Source organism: Carettochelys insculpta, chromosome 22, assembly GCF_033958435.1.
Source record: "Carettochelys insculpta isolate YL-2023 chromosome 22, ASM3395843v1, whole genome shotgun sequence".
Taxonomy (NCBI): Eukaryota; Metazoa; Chordata; order Testudines; family Carettochelyidae; genus Carettochelys; species Carettochelys insculpta.
In genome coordinates this window covers 166463-185264 of record NC_134158.1, presented here as the reverse complement: position 1 = coordinate 185264, position 18802 = coordinate 166463, and the positions used below count along the sequence as shown (strand labels likewise).

At 58.8% G+C, this 18802-nt stretch overlaps 5 non-coding genes across 5 annotated transcripts; all 5 read left to right on the top strand.

Annotated features, from left to right (window-relative positions):
• The first annotated feature begins 2084 nt into the window (after nucleotides 1-2084).
• TRNAN-GUU (transfer RNA asparagine (anticodon GUU)) lies at nucleotides 2085-2158 on the top strand. Its single transcript has one exon. It is a non-coding gene; the product is annotated as a tRNA-Asn (tRNA).
• A 3510-nt stretch (nucleotides 2159-5668) lies between these two features.
• Nucleotides 5669-5742, top strand: TRNAN-GUU (transfer RNA asparagine (anticodon GUU)). Its single transcript has one exon. It is a non-coding gene; the product is annotated as a tRNA-Asn (tRNA).
• Nucleotides 5743-9243: 3501 nt separating this feature from the next.
• On the top strand, nucleotides 9244-9317 carry TRNAN-GUU (transfer RNA asparagine (anticodon GUU)). The gene has a single exon. It is a non-coding gene; the product is annotated as a tRNA-Asn (tRNA).
• Nucleotides 9318-12815: 3498 nt separating this feature from the next.
• TRNAN-GUU (transfer RNA asparagine (anticodon GUU)) lies at nucleotides 12816-12889 on the top strand. Its single transcript has one exon. It is a non-coding gene; the product is annotated as a tRNA-Asn (tRNA).
• Nucleotides 12890-16391: 3502 nt separating this feature from the next.
• Nucleotides 16392-16465, top strand: TRNAN-GUU (transfer RNA asparagine (anticodon GUU)). Its single transcript has one exon. It is a non-coding gene; the product is annotated as a tRNA-Asn (tRNA).
• Nucleotides 16466-18802: the final 2337 nt, after the last annotated feature.

The following is an 18802-nucleotide window of genomic DNA, read 5'->3' as shown; positions in this document are numbered from 1 at the left end:
TTGGTTTAGAAGGAGGAGAGGTACGAGAGAAGGCGCTCCCCTAGCGCCGTGCGAGTTCATCACGCCCCCTCGAGAGAGCGATGGACAAGATCAAGGAAGAGGGAGAAGGGCTATCTGTGCAGGTCAAGAAAAACACCAAGTTGCGGTCGGCGGGTGAGGTAGTCATCGTGGAAGAAGATGAAGAGAAGCTAGGGAGAAGGGTGCAGGCGCTAAGCGGGGAAGGGAAAGGGCACGGGCCCATTCTGACCATCGCTTGGTAATTGGCGATAAGGAAATAGGGAGGAAGATCAGCGGCGAGGGGCTCGAAGGAGACAACGTAGAGAAGTTCACGCATCCGGCTAGGGGCGTAACGTATGATGTGGACTGGAAGAAGAAACTAGCGCCTAGGAGCGTGAAAGCAAGAGCGAGTTTGAAGGCGACGGATCAGATCTGGCAAAGCGAAAGGCAGAAAGCGGAGCGCTCAGCAGCATGTTGTCCGTCTGGGAGAGGTGGGTGAAAAGGCAAGTTTCAGCGAGAAGGTTCGTGGCGTTGGAGAGGAGTTGTTGGAGCAGGATGCTGAGAATAGGCTGGGCGGAGAAGGTCACCAAGGAGGAATTGTATGGGAAGATTCAGCCCAAAGGGAATCTGCTCCAGAAGGTTCCCCCAGTGGAAGTTCCAGGTCTCCGGGCTTATTTGCCAGAGGAAGGACGACTTGAAAAATGGAGAGCCCGGTATTGGGCATAACGGTGGGTTCGAACAGGAGAGGCAGAGCCCAGAGAGAACAGGGAGCCGATGGATCAGCTTGGCACGGAGCTCGTCTACAGCAAGCAGGGCGCTCCACGCTCGAGAGGGAAAGATGGAAGGCGCTAGTGAGACGGGCATTGGACACCAACGGGCGCTGAGCCCATGGTTGATGAGGACGATGGCAAGAGCCTCCCTGGTGTGTTCCCTCAGCAGGGGCCCGCCCACCTTTCTGGGCAGGAAAAGAGAGCCGGCAACCAGTGATGCTTCGGGCCGGCCAGGGAGCCAGGAGGCTGTGACCTCTCGCACATCAGCCCTTGACTTTCCAGCAGGCCATCACGGGCACGTGTCAGGACCAATGGCACGCAAATGAATGGCATTGGACAGGCGGGGCGAAAGAGCCCACCAATCGAGCCGATGGTGGCGTGCCCTTGGCATGCCAAAGGAGCCCTGATGGAAAATGGGCAGAAAGAGGGCCTGTGCTTCCCCTTTCTGGCCTCGACCTCCCAGAGCCTCCCTCCTTGGTGCACTCCCTGTGCAGCCGCTCCCCCTTCTGCGTGGGAAAAGGGGATGAGGCAGCTCTCTTGCTTCACGACGCTTGAGGAGACGGAGACGGAGACGGAGACGGGAGGCCTTCATCTCTCACGGGTGCGCTTGACTTGTGGGCAAGCAGCCACACCACTTCAGGGCCTCGGGCAGTGCTTGACAAGCTGTGTCCCGCCGGTCACAGGCCGCCCCCTGGGCTTCCACGCGCGTCCCATCAGACCTTCTCTTTCCAATTGCCCATGCGCAGGATGGCCAGAGTCCACTGGTTTCCGTCAACCTCCTCTTTCTTCCCACCTTTCTTAGGCAAGCGACACGCACGTAAAGCAAGGACACGTCGAGAGAGATGCACGTTCCTTGCGCACCACGCTGAGGCTGAGAGCCGTGTGCTCCCTCCGCCTCCATTCTAGGGGCTGCTATGGAAGAATGGGCACACCCCACAAGTCCTCAGGAGGCAAGGGCATTGAGCAAAAGTAGCCTCTGGCAGGAGACCACCTGGCTTCAAAGCCTCTTGTGGCTCACGCAGACGAAGGAGGGTCACTCCCGCGTCCTGTTTGCTCGCCTGCAGTGCCCAGCGCTGGGGCAAGAGCCTTGGCCGCCTGTGGGCTTCAGCCTGAATCAAAAGGCCACGAGAGGCAGGGCTAGCAGAGAATGGTTTCGATCCATCGACCTCTGGGTTATGGGCCCAGCACGCTCCCGCTGCGCCACTCTGCTCAGCGCAGGGGCTGGGGCCCAGCGGGCAGCCTGGTGCTTCTCCTGCACCGATTGCCTGACGGCAAGGCGAGCACTGTGCTCGGAGGTGGCGCAAGCTGCCCGCAGGTGTCTCTGTGGCGCAATGGGTCAGCGCGTTCGGCTGTTAACCGAAAGGATGGTGGTTCGAGCCCACCCGGAGGCGGCGCGGTTAGGTGCCTGATGCTGTCTGCCCCTGTCTTACTGCAACCCCCCTCCTTTTGCCGCCGCCGCCACCACCACCAGCCTTCCCTTCTGGCCTCTTCCCCAGAAGAGCATGCTGGGCCAGTCCTTCACCATCTAAACTGCACAGCGTTCTTCAGATAAAAGAGCGGGAGAAAAGGTCGACAGTCAAACGGTTCGAGCCAACAAATGAGAGACCCCAATTGCAAGGATTTTGGTGCAGGCTTGTAGAACAGACAGAGTAAACAGCCCGCTTGCTAAACAGGTCTCTGACCTCCTCCTCCTCATTTAGCGTGGCTCCGAAGATCTTTTGGGCTCAGTTGAGAGCACAGAGCTTCCACGAGACAGGAGCTGGAATGAAGAGCAATGTGGAAGCCCAGACAGGGCCTTCCTCCAGCTCTCGAGCTCGTGTGGAGGGAACTGCCTCGTTTTCCTTGTGAGAAAGGAGGTTCCACGAAGGAGTTTCTCCACGCATGACACAGTCCTTTGGAGCGAGCAGCCATTGTTTACATGCTCATCTCAACGTTCCCAGCAAAATTCCTCAGAAGGGGACTGGCACCTCTGGAGGCCTTTGCCAGTCGCTTGAGCAGCAGGCTTGTGCAAAGAAAAAGTCAGCCAAGCCCTGCCAAGTCGGCCGGAAGCAAACCTTTGAAGCGCTTGTCCGCAGCCAAAACTCAGAACTTCAGCTCCAAAAATGAGACGTGCCTGGAAGGAGTGGCAAGAAAGTCAGCAAATCGTCAGGCTCTTTCCTCTCCCGCTTCCTTCAGCCACTTGGTCCAAGATTTGGTGCAGACAGAGGAGTTGCGGCAACGATGTGCCTCTCCCTGTGACAATCGAAGAACGTCATCCCTGTCTCATGCCTTGCCAGGGAAGCGCGGCCATGCCGCCCAAGCCTGAGTCCCCTCCCGGCTGAGCCAGCGCACAGCCAGGCGGGCCAAGGGCAGAGTGAAGGGGGCGCCACATCCCGTGCCCCTCAGGGCCAAGCAGAGCTGCCTAGCACCCCAAGAGCCAGTGACAAGACACAAGAAAGCAAGCGCATCCGACTGCAAGAACAAGACGACGAGTGCCCTAACCGGCCATGTACCCGAGGGGCTGACAAGGATACCGAAGGCGAGATGGAGAGCGCAGCGCGAGGAACTGCTGGCGGACGAGCAAGCGGGACTCGGGAAAGATAGAAGGAGCAGACAGCCGATATGGCAAGCGAGCCTGAGAGCGCAGAGAGCTGGACGAAAGGACCGGCACGTCGACAGTCGCCTCGTCCCTTCTCGGAAGGCGTTTGACAGGAGAGATGAGAAAGTCACTCGTCAGGTGTTGGGGCCGTCCGGAGTGGACGGCAGACTGATACGGTTGCTGGAGGATACGGAGGAGGGTGAGGCGGCAGCGGCGAGCATGCGCGCAGAGATGGGAAGTTGGTTTAGAAGGAGGAGAGGTACGAGAGAAGGCGCTCCCCTAGCGCCGTGCGAGTTCATCACGCCCCCTCGAGAGAGCGATGGACAAGATCAAGGAAGAGGGAGAAGGGCTATCTGTGCAGGTCAAGAAAAACACCAAGTTGCGGTCGGCGGGTGAGGTAGTCATCGTGGAAGAAGATGAAGAGAAGCTAGGGAGAAGGGTGCAGGCGCTAAGCGGGGAAGGGAAAGGGCACGGGCCCATTCTGACCATCGCTTGGTAATTGGCGATAAGGAAATAGGGAGGAAGATCAGCGGCGAGGGGCTCGAAGGAGACAACGTAGAGAAGTTCACGCATCCGGCTAGGGGCGTAACGTATGATGTGGACTGGAAGAAGAAACTAGCGCCTAGGAGCGTGAAAGCAAGAGCGAGTTTGAAGGCGACGGATCAGATCTGGCAAAGCGAAAGGCAGAAAGCGGAGCGCTCAGCAGCATGTTGTCCGTCTGGGAGAGGTGGGTGAAAAGGCAAGTTTCAGCGAGAAGGTTCGTGGCGTTGGAGAGGAGTTGTTGGAGCAGGATGCTGAGAATAGGCTGGGCGGAGAAGGTCACCAAGGAGGAATTGTATGGGAAGATTCAGCCCAAAGGGAATCTGCTCCAGAAGGTTCCCCCAGTGGAAGTTCCAGGTCTCCGGGCTTATTTGCCAGAGGAAGGACGACTTGAAAAATGGAGAGCCCGGTATTGGGCATAACGGTGGGTTCGAACAGGAGAGGCAGAGCCCAGAGAGAACAGGGAGCCGATGGATCAGCTTGGCACGGAGCTCGTCTACAGCAAGCAGGGCGCTCCACGCTCGAGAGGGAAAGATGGAAGGCGCTAGTGAGACGGGCATTGGACACCAACGGGCGCTGAGCCCATGGTTGATGAGGACGATGGCAAGAGCCTCCCTGGTGTGTTCCCTCAGCAGGGGCCCGCCCACCTTTCTGGGCAGGAAAAGAGAGCCGGCAACCAGTGATGCTTCGGGCCGGCCAGGGAGCCAGGAGGCTGCGACCTCTCGCACATCAGCCCTTGACTTTCCAGCAGGCCATCACGGGCACGTGTCAGGACCAATGGCACGCAAATGAATGGCATTGGACAGGCGGGGCGAAAGAGCCCACCAATCGAGCCGATGGTGGCGTGCCCTTGGCATGCCAAAGGAGCCCTGATGGAAAATGGGCAGAAAGAGGGCCTGTGCTTCCCCTTTCTGGCCTCGAGCTCCCAGAGCCTCCCTCCTTGGTGCACTCCCTGTGCAGCCGCTCCCCCTTCTGCGTGGGAAAAGGGGATGAGGCAGCTCTCTTGCTTCACGACGCTTGAGGAGACGGAGACGGAGACGGAGACGGGAGGCCTTCATCTCTCACGGGTGCGCTTGACTTGTGGGCAAGCAGCCACACCACTTCAGGGCCTCGGGCAGTGCTTGACAAGCTGTGTCCCGCCGGTCACAGGCCGCCCCCTGGGCTTCCACGCGCGTCCCATCAGACCTTCTCTTTCCAATTGCCCATGCGCAGGATGGCCAGAGTCCACTGGTTTCCGTCAACCTCCTCTTTCTTCCCACCTTTCTTAGGCAAGCGACACGCACGTAAAGCAAGGACACGTCGAGAGAGATGCACGTTCCTTGCGCACCACGCTGAGGCTGAGAGCCGTGTGCTCCCTCCGCCTCCATTCTAGGGGCTGCTATGGAAGAATGGGCACACCCCACAAGTCCTCAGGAGGCAAGGGCATTGAGCAAAAGTAGCCTCTGGCAGGAGACCACCTGGCTTCAAAGCCTCTTGTGGCTCACGCAGACGAAGGAGGGTCACTCCCGCGTCCTGTTTGCTCGCCTGCAGTGCCCAGCGCTGGGGCAAGAGCCTTGGCCGCCTGTGGGCTTCAGCCTGAATCAAAAGGCCACGAGAGGCAGGGCTAGCAGAGAATGGTTTCGATCCATCGACCTCTGGGTTATGGGCCCAGCACGCTCCCGCTGCGCCACTCTGCTCAGCGCAGGGGCTGGGGCCCAGCGGGCAGCCTGGTGCTTCTCCTGCACCGATTGCCTGACGGCAAGGCGAGCACTGTGCTCGGAGGTGGCGCAAGCTGCCCGCAGGTGTCTCTGTGGCGCAATGGGTCAGCGCGTTCGGCTGTTAACCGAAAGGATGGTGGTTCGAGCCCACCCGGAGGCGGCGCGGTTAGGTGCCTGATGCTGTCTGCCCCTGTCTTACTGCAACCCCCCTCCTTTTGCCGCCGCCACCACCACCAGCCTTCCCTTCTGGCCTCTTCCCCAGAAGAGCATGCTGGGCCAGTCCTTCACCATCTAAACTGCACAGCGTTCTTCAGATAAAAGAGCGGGAGAAAAGGTCGACAGTCAAACGGTTCGAGCCAACAAATGAGAGACCCCAATTGCAAGGATTTTGGTGCAGGCTTGTAGAACAGACAGAGTAAACAGCCCGCTTGCTAAACAGGTCTCTGACCTCCTCCTCCTCATTTAGCGTGGCTCCGAAGATCTTTTGGGCTCAGTTGAGAGCACAGAGCTTCCACGAGACAGGAGCTGGAATGAAGAGCAATGTGGAAGCCCAGACAGGGCCTTCCTCCAGCTCTCGAGCTCGTGTGGAGGGAACTGCCTCGTTTTCCTTGTGTGAAAGGAGGTTCCACGAAGGAGTTTCTCCACGCATGACACAGTCCTTTGGAGCGAGCAGCCATTGTTTACATGCTCATCTCAACGTTCCCAGCAAAATTCCTCAGAAGGGGACTGGCACCTCTGGAGGCCTTTGCCAGTCGCTTGAGCAGCAGGCTTGTGCAAAGAAAAAGTCAGCCAAGCCCTGCCAAGTCGGCCGGAAGCAAACCTTTGAAGCGCTTGTCCGCAGCCAAAACTCAGAACTTCAGCTCCAAAAATGAGACGTGCCTGGAAGGAGTGGCAAGAAAGTCAGCAAATCGTCAGGCTCTTTCCTCTCCCGCTTCCTTCAGCCACTTGGTCCAAGATTTGGTGCAGACAGAGGAGTTGCGGCAACGATGTGTCTCTCCCTGTGACAATCGAAGAACGTCATCCCTGTCTCATGCCTTGCCAGGGAAGCGCGGCCATGCCGCCCAAGCCTGAGTCCCCTCCCGGCTGAGCCAGCGCACAGCCAGGCGGGCCAAGGGCAGAGTGAAGGGGGCGCCACATCCCGTGCCCCTCAGGGCCAAGCAGAGCTGCCTAGCACCCCAAGAGCCAGTGACAAGACACAAGAAAGCAAGCGCATCCGACTGCAAGAACAAGACGACGAGTGCCCTAACCGGCCATGTACCCGAGGGGCTGACAAGGATACCGAAGGCGAGATGGAGAGCGCAGCGCGAGGAACTGCTGGCGGACGAGCAAGCGGGACTCGGGAAAGATAGAAGGAGCAGACAGCCGATATGGCAAGCGAGCCTGAGAGCGCAGAGAGCTGGACGAAAGGACCGGCACGTCGACAGTCGCCTCGTCCCTTCTCGGAAGGCGTTTGACAGGAGAGATGAGAAAGTCACTCGTCAGGTGTTGGGGTCGTCCGGAGTGGACGGCAGACTGATACGGTTGCTGGAGGATACGGAGGAGGGTGAGGCGGCAGCGGCGAGCATGCGCGCAGAGATGGGAAGTTGGTTTAGAAGGAGGAGAGGTACGAGAGAAGGCGCTCCCCTAGCGCCGTGCGAGTTCATCACGCCCCCTCGAGAGAGCGATGGACAAGATCAAGGAAGAGGGAGAAGGGCTATCTGTGCAGGTCAAGAAAAACACCAAGTTGCGGTCGGCGGGTGAGGTAGTCATCGTGGAAGAAGATGAAGAGAAGCTAGGGAGAAGGGTGCAGGCGCTAAGCGGGGAAGGGAAAGGGCACGGGCCCATTCTGACCATCGCTTGGTAATTGGCGATAAGGAAATAGGGAGGAAGATCAGCGGCGAGGGGCTCGAAGGAGACAACGTAGAGAAGTTCACGCATCCGGCTAGGGGCGTAACGTATGATGTGGACTGGAAGAAGAAACTAGCGCCTAGGAGCGTGAAAGCAAGAGCGAGTTTGAAGGCGACGGATCAGATCTGGCAAAGCGAAAGGCAGAAAGCGGAGCGCTCAGCAGCATGTTGTCCGTCTGGGAGAGGTGGGTGAAAAGGCAAGTTTCAGCGAGAAGGTTCGTGGCGTTGGAGAGGAGTTGTTGGAGCAGGATGCTGAGAATAGGCTGGGCGGAGAAGGTCACCAAGGAGGAATTGTATGGGAAGATTCAGCCCAAAGGGAATCTGCTCCAGAAGGTTCCCCCAGTGGAAGTTCCAGGTCTCCGGGCTTATTTGCCAGAGGAAGGACGACTTGAAAAATGGAGAGCCCGGTATTGGGCATAACGGTGGGTTCGAACAGGAGAGGCAGAGCCCAGAGAGAACAGGGAGCCGATGGATCAGCTTGGCACGGAGCTCGTCTACAGCAAGCAGGGCGCTCCACGCTCGAGAGGGAAAGATGGAAGGCGCTAGTGAGACGGGCATTGGACACCAACGGGCGCTGAGCCCATGGTTGATGAGGACGATGGCAAGAGCCTCCCTGGTGTGTTCCCTCAGCAGGGGCCCGCCCACCTTTCTGGGCAGGAAAAGAGAGCCGGCAACCAGTGATGCTTCGGGCCGGCCAGGGAGCCAGGAGGCTGCGACCTCTCGCACATCAGCCCTTGACTTTCCAGCAGGCCATCACGGGCACGTGTCAGGACCAATGGCACGCAAATGAATGGCATTGGACAGGCGGGGCGAAAGAGCCCACCAATCGAGCCGATGGTGGCGTGCCCTTGGCATGCCAAAGGAGCCCTGATGGAAAATGGGCAGAAAGAGGGCCTGTGCTTCCCCTTTCTGGCCTCGAGCTCCCAGAGCCTCCCTCCTTGGTGCACTCCCTGTGCAGCCGCTCCCCCTTCTGCGTGGGAAAAGGGGATGAGGCAGCTCTCTTGCTTCACGACGCTTGAGGAGACGGAGACGGAGACGGGAGGCCTTCATCTCTCACGGGTGCGCTTGACTTGTGGGCAAGCAGCCACACCACTTCAGGGCCTCGGGCAGTGCTTGACAAGCTGTGTCCCGCCGGTCACAGGCCGCCCCCTGGGCTTCCACGCGCGTCCCATCAGACCTTCTCTTTCCAATTGCCCATGCGCAGGATGGCCAGAGTCCACTGGTTTCCGTCAACCTCCTCTTTCTTCCCACCTTTCTTAGGCAAGCGACACGCACGTAAAGCAAGGACACGTCGAGAGAGATGCACGTTCCTTGCGCACCACGCTGAGGCTGAGAGCTGTGTGCTCCCTCCGCCTCCATTCTAGGGGCTGCTATGGAAGAATGGGCACACCCCACAAGTCCTCAGGAGGCAAGGGCATTGAGCAAAAGTAGCCTCTGGCAGGAGACCACCTGGCTTCAAAGCCTCTTGTGGCTCACGCAGACGAAGGAGGGTCACTCCCGCGTCCTGTTTGCTCGCCTGCAGTGCCCAGCGCTGGGGCAAGAGTCTTGGCCGCCTGTGGGCTTCAGCCTGAATCAAAAGGCCACGAGAGGCAGGGCTAGCAGAGAATGGTTTCGATCCATCGACCTCTGGGTTATGGGCCCAGCACGCTCCCGCTGCGCCACTCTGCTCAGCGCAGGGGCTGGGGCCCAGCGGGCAGCCTGGTGCTTCTCCTGCACCGATTGCCTGACGGCAAGGCGAGCACTGTGCTCGGAGGTGGCGCAAGCTGCCCGCAGGTGTCTCTGTGGCGCAATGGGTCAGCGCGTTCGGCTGTTAACCGAAAGGATGGTGGTTCGAGCCCACCCGGAGGCGGCACGGTTAGGTGCCTGATGCTGTCTGCCCCTGTCTTACTGCAACCCCCCTCCTTTTGCCGCCGCCACCACCACCAGCCTTCCCTTCTGGCCTCTTCCCCAGAAGAGCATGCTGGGCCAGTCCTTCACCATCTAAACTGCACAGCGTTCTTCAGATAAAAGAGCGGGAGAAAAGGTCGACAGTCAAACGGTTCGAGCCAACAAATGAGAGACCCCAATTGCAAGGATTTTGGTGCAGGCTTGTAGAAGAGACAGAGTAAACAGCCCGCTTGCTAAACAGGTCTCTGACCTCCTCCTCCTCATTTAGCGTGGCTCCGAAGATCTTTTGGGCTCAGTTGAGAGCACAGAGCTTCCACGAGACAGGAGCTGGAATGAAGAGCAATGTGGAAGCCCAGACAGGGCCTTCCTCCAGCTCTCGAGCTCGTGTGGAGGGAACTGCCTCGTTTTCCTTGTGTGAAAGGAGGTTCCACGAAGGAGTTTCTCCACGCATGACACAGTCCTTTGGAGCGAGCAGCCATTGTTTACATGCTCATCTCAACGTTCCCAGCAAAATTCCTCAGAAGGGGACTGGCACCTCTGGAGGCCTTTGCCAGTCGCTTGAGCAGCAGGCTTGTGCAAAGAAAAAGTCAGCCAAGCCCTGCCAAGTCGGCCGGAAGCAAACCTTTGAAGCGCTTGTCCGCAGCCAAAACTCAGAACTTCAGCTCCAAAAATGAGACGTGCCTGGAAGGAGTGGCAAGAAAGTCAGCAAATCGTCAGGCTCTTTCCTCTCCCGCTTCCTTCAGCCACTTGGTCCAAGATTTGGTGCAGACAGAGGAGTTGCGGCAACGATGTGTCTCTCCCTGTGACAATCGAAGAACGTCATCCCTGTCTCATGCCTTGCCAGGGAAGCGCGGCCATGCCGCCCAAGCCTGAGTCCCCTCCCGGCTGAGCCAGCGCACAGCCAGGCGGGCCAAGGGCAGAGTGAAGGAGGCGCCACATCCCGTGCCCCTCAGGGCCAAGCAGAGCTGCCTAGCACCCCAAGAGCCAGTGACAAGACACAAGAAAGCAAGCGCATCCGACTGCAAGAACAAGACGACGAGTGCCCTAACCGGCCATGTACCCGAGGGGCTGACAAGGATACCGAAGGCGAGATGGAGAGCGCAGCGCGAGGAACTGCTGGCGGACGAGCAAGCGGGACTCGGGAAAGATAGAAGGAGCAGACAGCCGATATGGCAAGCGAGCCTGAGAGCGCAGAGAGCTGGACGAAAGGACCGGCACGTCGACAGTCGCCTCGTCCCTTCTCGGAAGGCGTTTGACAGGAGAGATGAGAAAGTCACTCGTCAGGTGATGGGGTCGTCCGGAGTGGACGGCAGACTGATACGGTTGCTGGAGGATACGGAGGAGGGTGAGGCGGCAGCGGCGAGCATGCGCGCAGAGATGGGAAGTTGGTTTAGAAGGAGGAGAGGTACGAGAGAAGGCGCTCCCCTAGCGCCGTGCGAGTTCATCACGCCCCCTCGAGAGAGCGATGGACAAGATCAAGGAAGAGGGAGAAGGGCTATCTGTGCAGGTCAAGAAAAACACCAAGTTGCGGTCGGCGGGTGAGGTAGTCATCGTGGAAGAAGATGAAGAGAAGCTAGGGAGAAGGGTGCAGGCGCTAAGCGGGGAAGGGAAAGGGCACGGGCCCATTCTGACCATCGCTTGGTAATTGGCGATAAGGAAATAGGGAGGAAGATCAGCGGCGAGGGGCTCGAAGGAGACAACGTAGAGAAGTTCACGCATCCGGCTAGGGGCGTAACGTATGATGTGGACTGGAAGAAGAAACTAGCGCCTAGGAGCGTGAAAGCAAGAGCGAGTTTGAAGGCGACGGATCAGATCTGGCAAAGCGAAAGGCAGAAAGCGGAGCGCTCAGCAGCATGTTGTCCGTCTGGGAGAGGTGGGTGAAAAGGCAAGTTTCAGCGAGAAGGTTCGTGGCGTTGGAGAGGAGTTGTTGGAGCAGGATGCTGAGAATAGGCTGGGCGGAAAAGGTCACCAAGGAGGAATTGTATGGGAAGATTCAGCCCAAAGGGAATCTGCTCCAGAAGGTTCCCCCAGTGGAAGTTCCAGGTCTCCGGGCTTATTTGCCAGAGGAAGGACGACTTGAAAAATGGAGAGCCCGGTATTGGGCATAACGGTGGGTTCGAACAGGAGAGGCAGAGCCCAGAGAGAACAGGGAGCCGATGGATCAGCTTGGCACGGAGCTCGTCTACAGCAAGCAGGGCGCTCCACGCTCGAGAGGGAAAGATGGAAGGCGCTAGTGAGACGGGCATTGGACACCAACGGGCGCTGAGCCCATGGTTGATGGCAAGAGCCTCCCTGGTGTGTTCCCTCAGCAGGGGCCCGCCCACCTTTCTGGGCAGGAAAAGAGAGCCGGCAACCAGTGATGCTTCGGGCCGGCCAGGGAGCCAGGAGGCTGCGACCTCTCGCACATCAGCCCTTGACTTTCCAGCAGGCCATCACGGGCACGTGTCAGGACCAATGGCACGCAAATGAATGGCATTGGACAGGCGGGGCGAAAGAGCCCACCAATCGAGCCGATGGTGGCGTGCCCTTGGCATGCCAAAGGAGCCCTGATGGAAAATGGGCAGAAAGAGGGCCTGTGCTTCCCCTTTCTGGCCTCGACCTCCCAGAGCCTCCCTCCTTGGTGCACTCCCTGTGCAGCCGCTCCCCCTTCTGCGTGGGAAAAGGGGATGAGGCAGCTCTCTTGCTTCACGACGCTTGAGGAGACGGAGACGGAGACGGAGACGGGAGGCCTTCATCTCTCACGGGTGCGCTTGACTTGTGGGCAAGCAGCCACACCACTTCAGGGCCTCGGGCAGTGCTTGACAAGCTGTGTCCCGCCGGTCACAGGCCGCCCCCTGGGCTTCCACGCGCGTCCCATCAGACCTTCTCTTTCCAATTGCCCATGCGCAGGATGGCCAGAGTCCACTGGTTTCCGTCAACCTCCTCTTTCTTCCCACCTTTCTTAGGCAAGCGACACGCACGTAAAGCAAGGACACGTCGAGAGAGATGCACGTTCCTTGCGCACCACGCTGAGGCTGAGAGCCGTGTGCTCCCTCCGCCTCCATTCTAGGGGCTGCTATGGAAGAATGGGCACACCCCACAAGTCCTCAGGAGGCAAGGGCATTGAGCAAAAGTAGCCTCTGGCAGGAGACCACCTGGCTTCAAAGCCTCTTGTGGCTCACGCAGACGAAGGAGGGTCACTCCCGCGTCCTGTTTGCTCGCCTGCAGTGCCCAGCGCTGGGGCAAGAGTCTTGGCCGCCTGTGGGCTTCAGCCTGAATCAAAAGGCCACGAGAGGCAGGGCTAGCAGAGAATGGTTTCGATCCATCGACCTCTGGGTTATGGGCCCAGCACGCTCCCGCTGCGCCACTCTGCTCAGCGCAGGGGCTGGGGCCCAGCGGGCAGCCTGGTGCTTCTCCTGCACCGATTGCCTGACGGCAAGGCGAGCACTGTGCTCGGAGGTGGCGCAAGCTGCCCGCAGGTGTCTCTGTGGCGCAATGGGTCAGCGCGTTCGGCTGTTAACCGAAAGGATGGTGGTTCGAGCCCACCCGGAGGCGGCGCGGTTAGGTGCCTGATGCTGTCTGCCCCTGTCTTACTGCAACCCCCCCTCCTTTTGCCGCCGCCGCCACCACCACCAGCCTTCCCTTCTGGCCTCTTCCCCAGAAGAGCATGCTGGGCCAGTCCTTCACCATCTAAACTGCACAGCGTTCTTCAGATAAAAGAGCGGGAGAAAAGGTCGACAGTCAAACGGTTCGAGCCAACAAATGAGAGACCCCAATTGCAAGGATTTTGGTGCAGGCTTGTAGAACAGACAGAGTAAACAGCCCGCTTGCTAAACAGGTCTCTGACCTCCTCCTCCTCATTTAGCGTGGCTCCGAAGATCTTTTGGGCTCAGTTGAGAGCACAGAGCTTCCACGAGACAGGAGCTGGAATGAAGAGCAATGTGGAAGCCCAGACAGGGCCTTCCTCCAGCTCTCGAGCTCGTGTGGAGGGAACTGCCTCGTTTTCCTTGTGTGAAAGGAGGTTCCACGAAGGAGTTTCTCCACGCATGACACAGTCCTTTGGAGCGAGCAGCCATTGTTTACATGCTCATCTCAACGTTCCCAGCAAAATTCCTCAGAAGGGGACTGGCACCTCTGGAGGCCTTTGCCAGTCGCTTGAGCAGCAGGCTTGTGCAAAGAAAAAGTCAGCCAAGCCCTGCCAAGTCGGCCGGAAGCAAACCTTTGAAGCGCTTGTCCGCAGCCAAAACTCAGAACTTCAGCTCCAAAAATGAGACGTGCCTGGAAGGAGTGGCAAGAAAGTCAGCAAATCGTCAGGCTCTTTCCTCTCCCGCTTCCTTCAGCCACTTGGTCCAAGATTTGGTGCAGACAGAGGAGTTGCGGCAACGATGTGTCTCTCCCTGTGACAATCGAAGAACGTCATCCCTGTCTCATGCCTTGCCAGGGAAGCGCGGCCATGCCGCCCAAGCCTGAGTCCCCTCCCGGCTGAGCCAGCGCACAGCCAGGCGGGCCAAGGGCAGAGTGAAGGGGGCGCCACATCCCGTGCCCCTCAGGGCCAAGCAGAGCTGCCTAGCACCCCAAGAGCCAGTGACAAGACACAAGAAAGCAAGCGCATCCGACTGCAAGAACAAGACGACGAGTGCCCTAACCGGCCATGTACCCGAGGGGCTGACAAGGATACCGAAGGCGAGATGGAGAGCGCAGCGCGAGGAACTGCTGGCGGACGAGCAAGCGGGACTCGGGAAAGATAGAAGGAGCAGACAGCCGATATGGCAAGCGAGCCTGAGAGCGCAGAGAGCTGGACGAAAGGACCGGCACGTCGACAGTCGCCTCGTCCCTTCTCGGAAGGCGTTTGACAGGAGAGATGAGAAAGTCACTCGTCAGGTGATGGGGTCGTCCGGAGTGGACGGCAGACTGATACGGTTGCTGGAGGATACGGAGGAGGGTGAGGCGGCAGCGGCGAGCATGCGCGCAGAGATGGGAAGTTGGTTTAGAAGGAGGAGAGGTACGAGAGAAGGCGCTCCCCTAGCGCCGTGCGAGTTCATCACGCCCCCTCGAGAGAGCGATGGACAAGATCAAGGAAGAGGGAGAAGGGCTATCTGTGCAGGTCAAGAAAAACACCAAGTTGCGGTCGGCGGGTGAGGTAGTCATCGTGGAAGAAGATGAAGAGAAGCTAGGGAGAAGGGTGCAGGCGCTAAGCGGGGAAGGGAAAGGGCACGGGCCCATTCTGACCATCGCTTGGTAATTGGCGATAAGGAAATAGGGAGGAAGATCAGCGGCGAGGGGCTCGAAGGAGACAACGTAGAGAAGTTCACGCATCCGGCTAGGGGCGTAACGTATGATGTGGACTGGAAGAAGAAACTAGCGCCTAGGAGCGTGAAAGCAAGAGCGAGTTTGAAGGCGACGGATCAGATCTGGCAAAGCGAAAGGCAGAAAGCGGAGCGCTCAGCAGCATGTTGTCCGTCTGGGAGAGGTGGGTGAAAAGGCAAGTTTCAGCGAGAAGGTTCGTGGCGTTGGAGAGGAGTTGTTGGAGCAGGATGCTGAGAATAGGCTGGGCGGAGAAGGTCACCAAGGAGGAATTGTATGGGAAGATTCAGCCCAAAGGGAATCTGCTCCAGAAGGTTCCCCCAGTGGAAGTTCCAGGTCTCCGGGCTTATTTGCCAGAGGAAGGACGACTTGAAAAATGGAGAGCCCGGTATTGGGCATAACGGTGGGTTCGAACAGGAGAGGCAGAGCCCAGAGAGAACAGGGAGCCGATGGATCAGCTTGGCACGGAGCTCGTCTACAGCAAGCAGGGCGCTCCACGCTCGAGAGGGAAAGATGGAAGGCGCTAGTGAGACGGGCATTGGACACCAACGGGCGCTGAGCCCATGGTTGATGGCAAGAGCCTCCCTGGTGTGTTCCCTCAGCAGGGGCCCGCCCACCTTTCTGGGCAGGAAAAGAGAGCCGGCAACCAGTGATGCTTCGGGCCGGCCAGGGAGCCAGGAGGCTGCGACCTCTCGCACATCAGCCCTTGACTTTCCAGCAGGCCATCACGGGCACGTGTCAGGACCAATGGCACGCAAATGAATGGCATTGGACAGGCGGGGCGAAAGAGCCCACCAATCGAGCCGATGGTGGCGTGCCCTTGGCATGCCAAAGGAGCCCTGATGGAAAATGGGCAGAAAGAGGGCCTGTGCTTCCCCTTTCTGGCCTCGACCTCCCAGAGCCTCCCTCCTTGGTGCACTCCCTGTGCAGCCGCTCCCCCTTCTGCGTGGGAAAAGGGGATGAGGCAGCTCTCTTGCTTCACGACGCTTGAGGAGACGGAGACGGAGACGGAGACGGGAGGCCTTCATCTCTCACGGGTGCGCTTGACTTGTGGGCAAGCAGCCACACCACTTCAGGGCCTCGGGCAGTGCTTGACAAGCTGTGTCCCGCCGGTCACAGGCCGCCCCCTGGGCTTCCACGCGCGTCCCATCAGACCTTCTCTTTCCAATTGCCCATGCGCAGGATGGCCAGAGTCCACTGGTTTCCGTCAACCTCCTCTTTCTTCCCACCTTTCTTAGGCAAGCGACACGCACGTAAAGCAAGGACACGTCGAGAGAGATGCACGTTCCTTGCGCACCACGCTGAGGCTGAGAGCCGTGTGCTCCCTCCGCCTCCATTCTAGGGGCTGCTATGGAAGAATGGGCACACCCCACAAGTCCTCAGGAGGCAAGGGCATTGAGCAAAAGTAGCCTCTGGCAGGAGACCACCTGGCTTCAAAGCCTCTTGTGGCTCACGCAGACGAAGGAGGGTCACTCCCGCGTCCTGTTTGCTCGCCTGCAGTGCCCAGCGCTGGGGCAAGAGTCTTGGCCGCCTGTGGGCTTCAGCCTGAATCAAAAGGCCACGAGAGGCAGGGCTAGCAGAGAATGGTTTCGATCCATCGACCTCTGGGTTATGGGCCCAGCACGCTCCCGCTGCGCCACTCTGCTCAGCGCAGGGGCTGGGGCCCAGCGGGCAGCCTGGTGCTTCTCCTGCACCGATTGCCTGACGGCAAGGCGAGCACTGTGCTCGGAGGTGGCGCAAGCTGCCCGCAGGTGTCTCTGTGGCGCAATGGGTCAGCGCGTTCGGCTGTTAACCGAAAGGATGGTGGTTCGAGCCCACCCGGAGGCGGCGCGGTTAGGTGCCTGATGCTGTCTGCCCCTGTCTTACTGCAACCCCCCTCCTTTTGCCGCCACCACCACCAGCCTTCCCTTCTGGCCTCTTCCCCAGAAGAGCATGCTGGGCCAGTCCTTCACCATCTAAACTGCACAGCGTTCTTCAGATAAAAGAGCGGGAGAAAAGGTCGACAGTCAAACGGTTCGAGCCAACAAATGAGAGACCCCAATTGCAAGGATTTTGGTGCAGGCTTGTAGAAGAGACAGAGTAAACAGCCCGCTTGCTAAACAGGTCTCTGACCTCCTCCTCCTCATTTAGCGTGGCTCCGAAGATCTTTTGGGCTCAGTTGAGAGCACAGAGCTTCCACGAGACAGGAGCTGGAATGAAGAGCAATGTGGAAGCCCAGACAGGGCCTTCCTCCAGCTCTCGAGCTCGTGTGGAGGGAACTGCCTCGTTTTCCTTGTGTGAAAGGAGGTTCCACGAAGGAGTTTCTCCACGCATGACACAGTCCTTTGGAGCGAGCAGCCATTGTTTACATGCTCATCTCAACGTTCCCAGCAAAATTCCTCAGAAGGGGACTGGCACCTCTGGAGGCCTTTGCCAGTCGCTTGAGCAGCAGGCTTGTGCAAAGAAAAAGTCAGCCAAGCCCTGCCAAGTCGGCCGGAAGCAAACCTTTGAAGCGCTTGTCCGCAGCCAAAACTCAGAACTTCAGCTCCAAAAATGAGACGTGCCTGGAAGGAGTGGCAAGAAAGTCAGCAAATCGTCAGGCTCTTTCCTCTCCCGCTTCCTTCAGCCACTTGGTCCAAGATTTGGTGCAGACAGAGGAGTTGCGGCAACGATGTGTCTCTCCCTGTGACAATCGAAGAACGTCATCCCTGTCTCATGCCTTGCCAGGGAAGCGCGGCCATGCCGCCCAAGCCTGAGTCCCCTCCCGGCTGAGCCAGCGCACAGCCAGGCGGGCCAAGGGCAGAGTGAAGGGGGCGCCACATCCCGTGCCCCTCAGGGCCAAGCAGAGCTGCCTAGCACCCCAAGAGCCAGTGACAAGACACAAGAAAGCAAGCGCATCCGACTGCAAGAACAAGACGACGAGTGCCCTAACCGGCCATGTACCCGAGGGGCTGACAAGGATACCGAAGGCGAGATGGAGAGCGCAGCGCGAGGAACTGCTGGCGGACGAGCAAGCGGGACTCGGGAAAGATAGAAGGAGCAGACAGCCGATATGGCAAGCGAGCCTGAGAGCGCAGAGAGCTGGACGAAAGGACCGGCACGTCGACAGTCGCCTCGTCCCTTCTCGGAAGGCGTTTGACAGGAGAGATGAGAAAGTCACTCGTCAGGTGATGGGGTCGTCCGGAGTGGACGGCAGACTGATACGGTTGCTGGAGGATACGGAGGAGGGTGAGGCGGCAGCGGCGAGCATGCGCGCAGAGATGGGAAGTTGGTTTAGAAGGAGGAGAGGTACGAGAGAAGGCGCTCCCCTAGCGCCGTGCGAGTTCATCACGCCCCCTCGAGAGAGCGATGGACAAGATCAAGGAAGAGGGAGAAGGGCTATCTGTGCAGGTCAAGAAAAACACCAAGTTGCGGTCGGCGGGTGAGGTAGTCATCGTGGAAGAAGATGAAGAGAAGCTAGGGAGAAGGGTGCAGGCGCTAAGCGGGGAAGGGAAAGGGCACGGGCCCATTCTGACCATCGCTTGGTAATTGGCGATAAGGAAATAGGGAGGAAGATCAGCGGCGAGGGGCTCGAAGGAGACAACGTAGAGAAGTTCACGCATCCGGCTAGGGGCGTAACGTATGATGTGGACTGGAAGAAGAAACTAGCGCCTAGGAGCGTGAAAGCAAGAGCGAGTTTGAAGGCGACGGATCAGATCTGGCAAAGCGAAAGGCAGAAAGCGGAGCGCTCAGCAGCATGTTGTCCGTCTGGGAGAGGTGGGTGAAAAGGCAAGTTTCAGCGAGAAGGTTCGTGGCGTTGGAGAGGAGTTGTTGGAGCAGGATGCTGAGAATAGGCTGGGCGGAGAAGGTCACCAAGGAGGAATTGTATGGGAAGATTCAGCCCAAAGGGAATCTGCTCCAGAAGGTTCCCCCAGTGGAAGTTCCAGGTCTCCGGGCTTATTTGCCAGAGGAAGGACGACTTGAAAAATGGAGAGCCCGGTATTGGGCATAACGGTGGGTTCGAACAGGAGAGGCAGAGCCCAGAGAGAACAGGGAGCCGATGGATCAGCTTGGCACGGAGCTCGTCTACAGCAAGCAGGGCGCTCCACGCTCGAGAGGGAAAGATGGAAGGCGCTAGTGAGACGGGCATTGGACACCAACGGGCGCTGAGCCCATGGTTGATGGCAAGAGCCTCCCTGGTGTGTT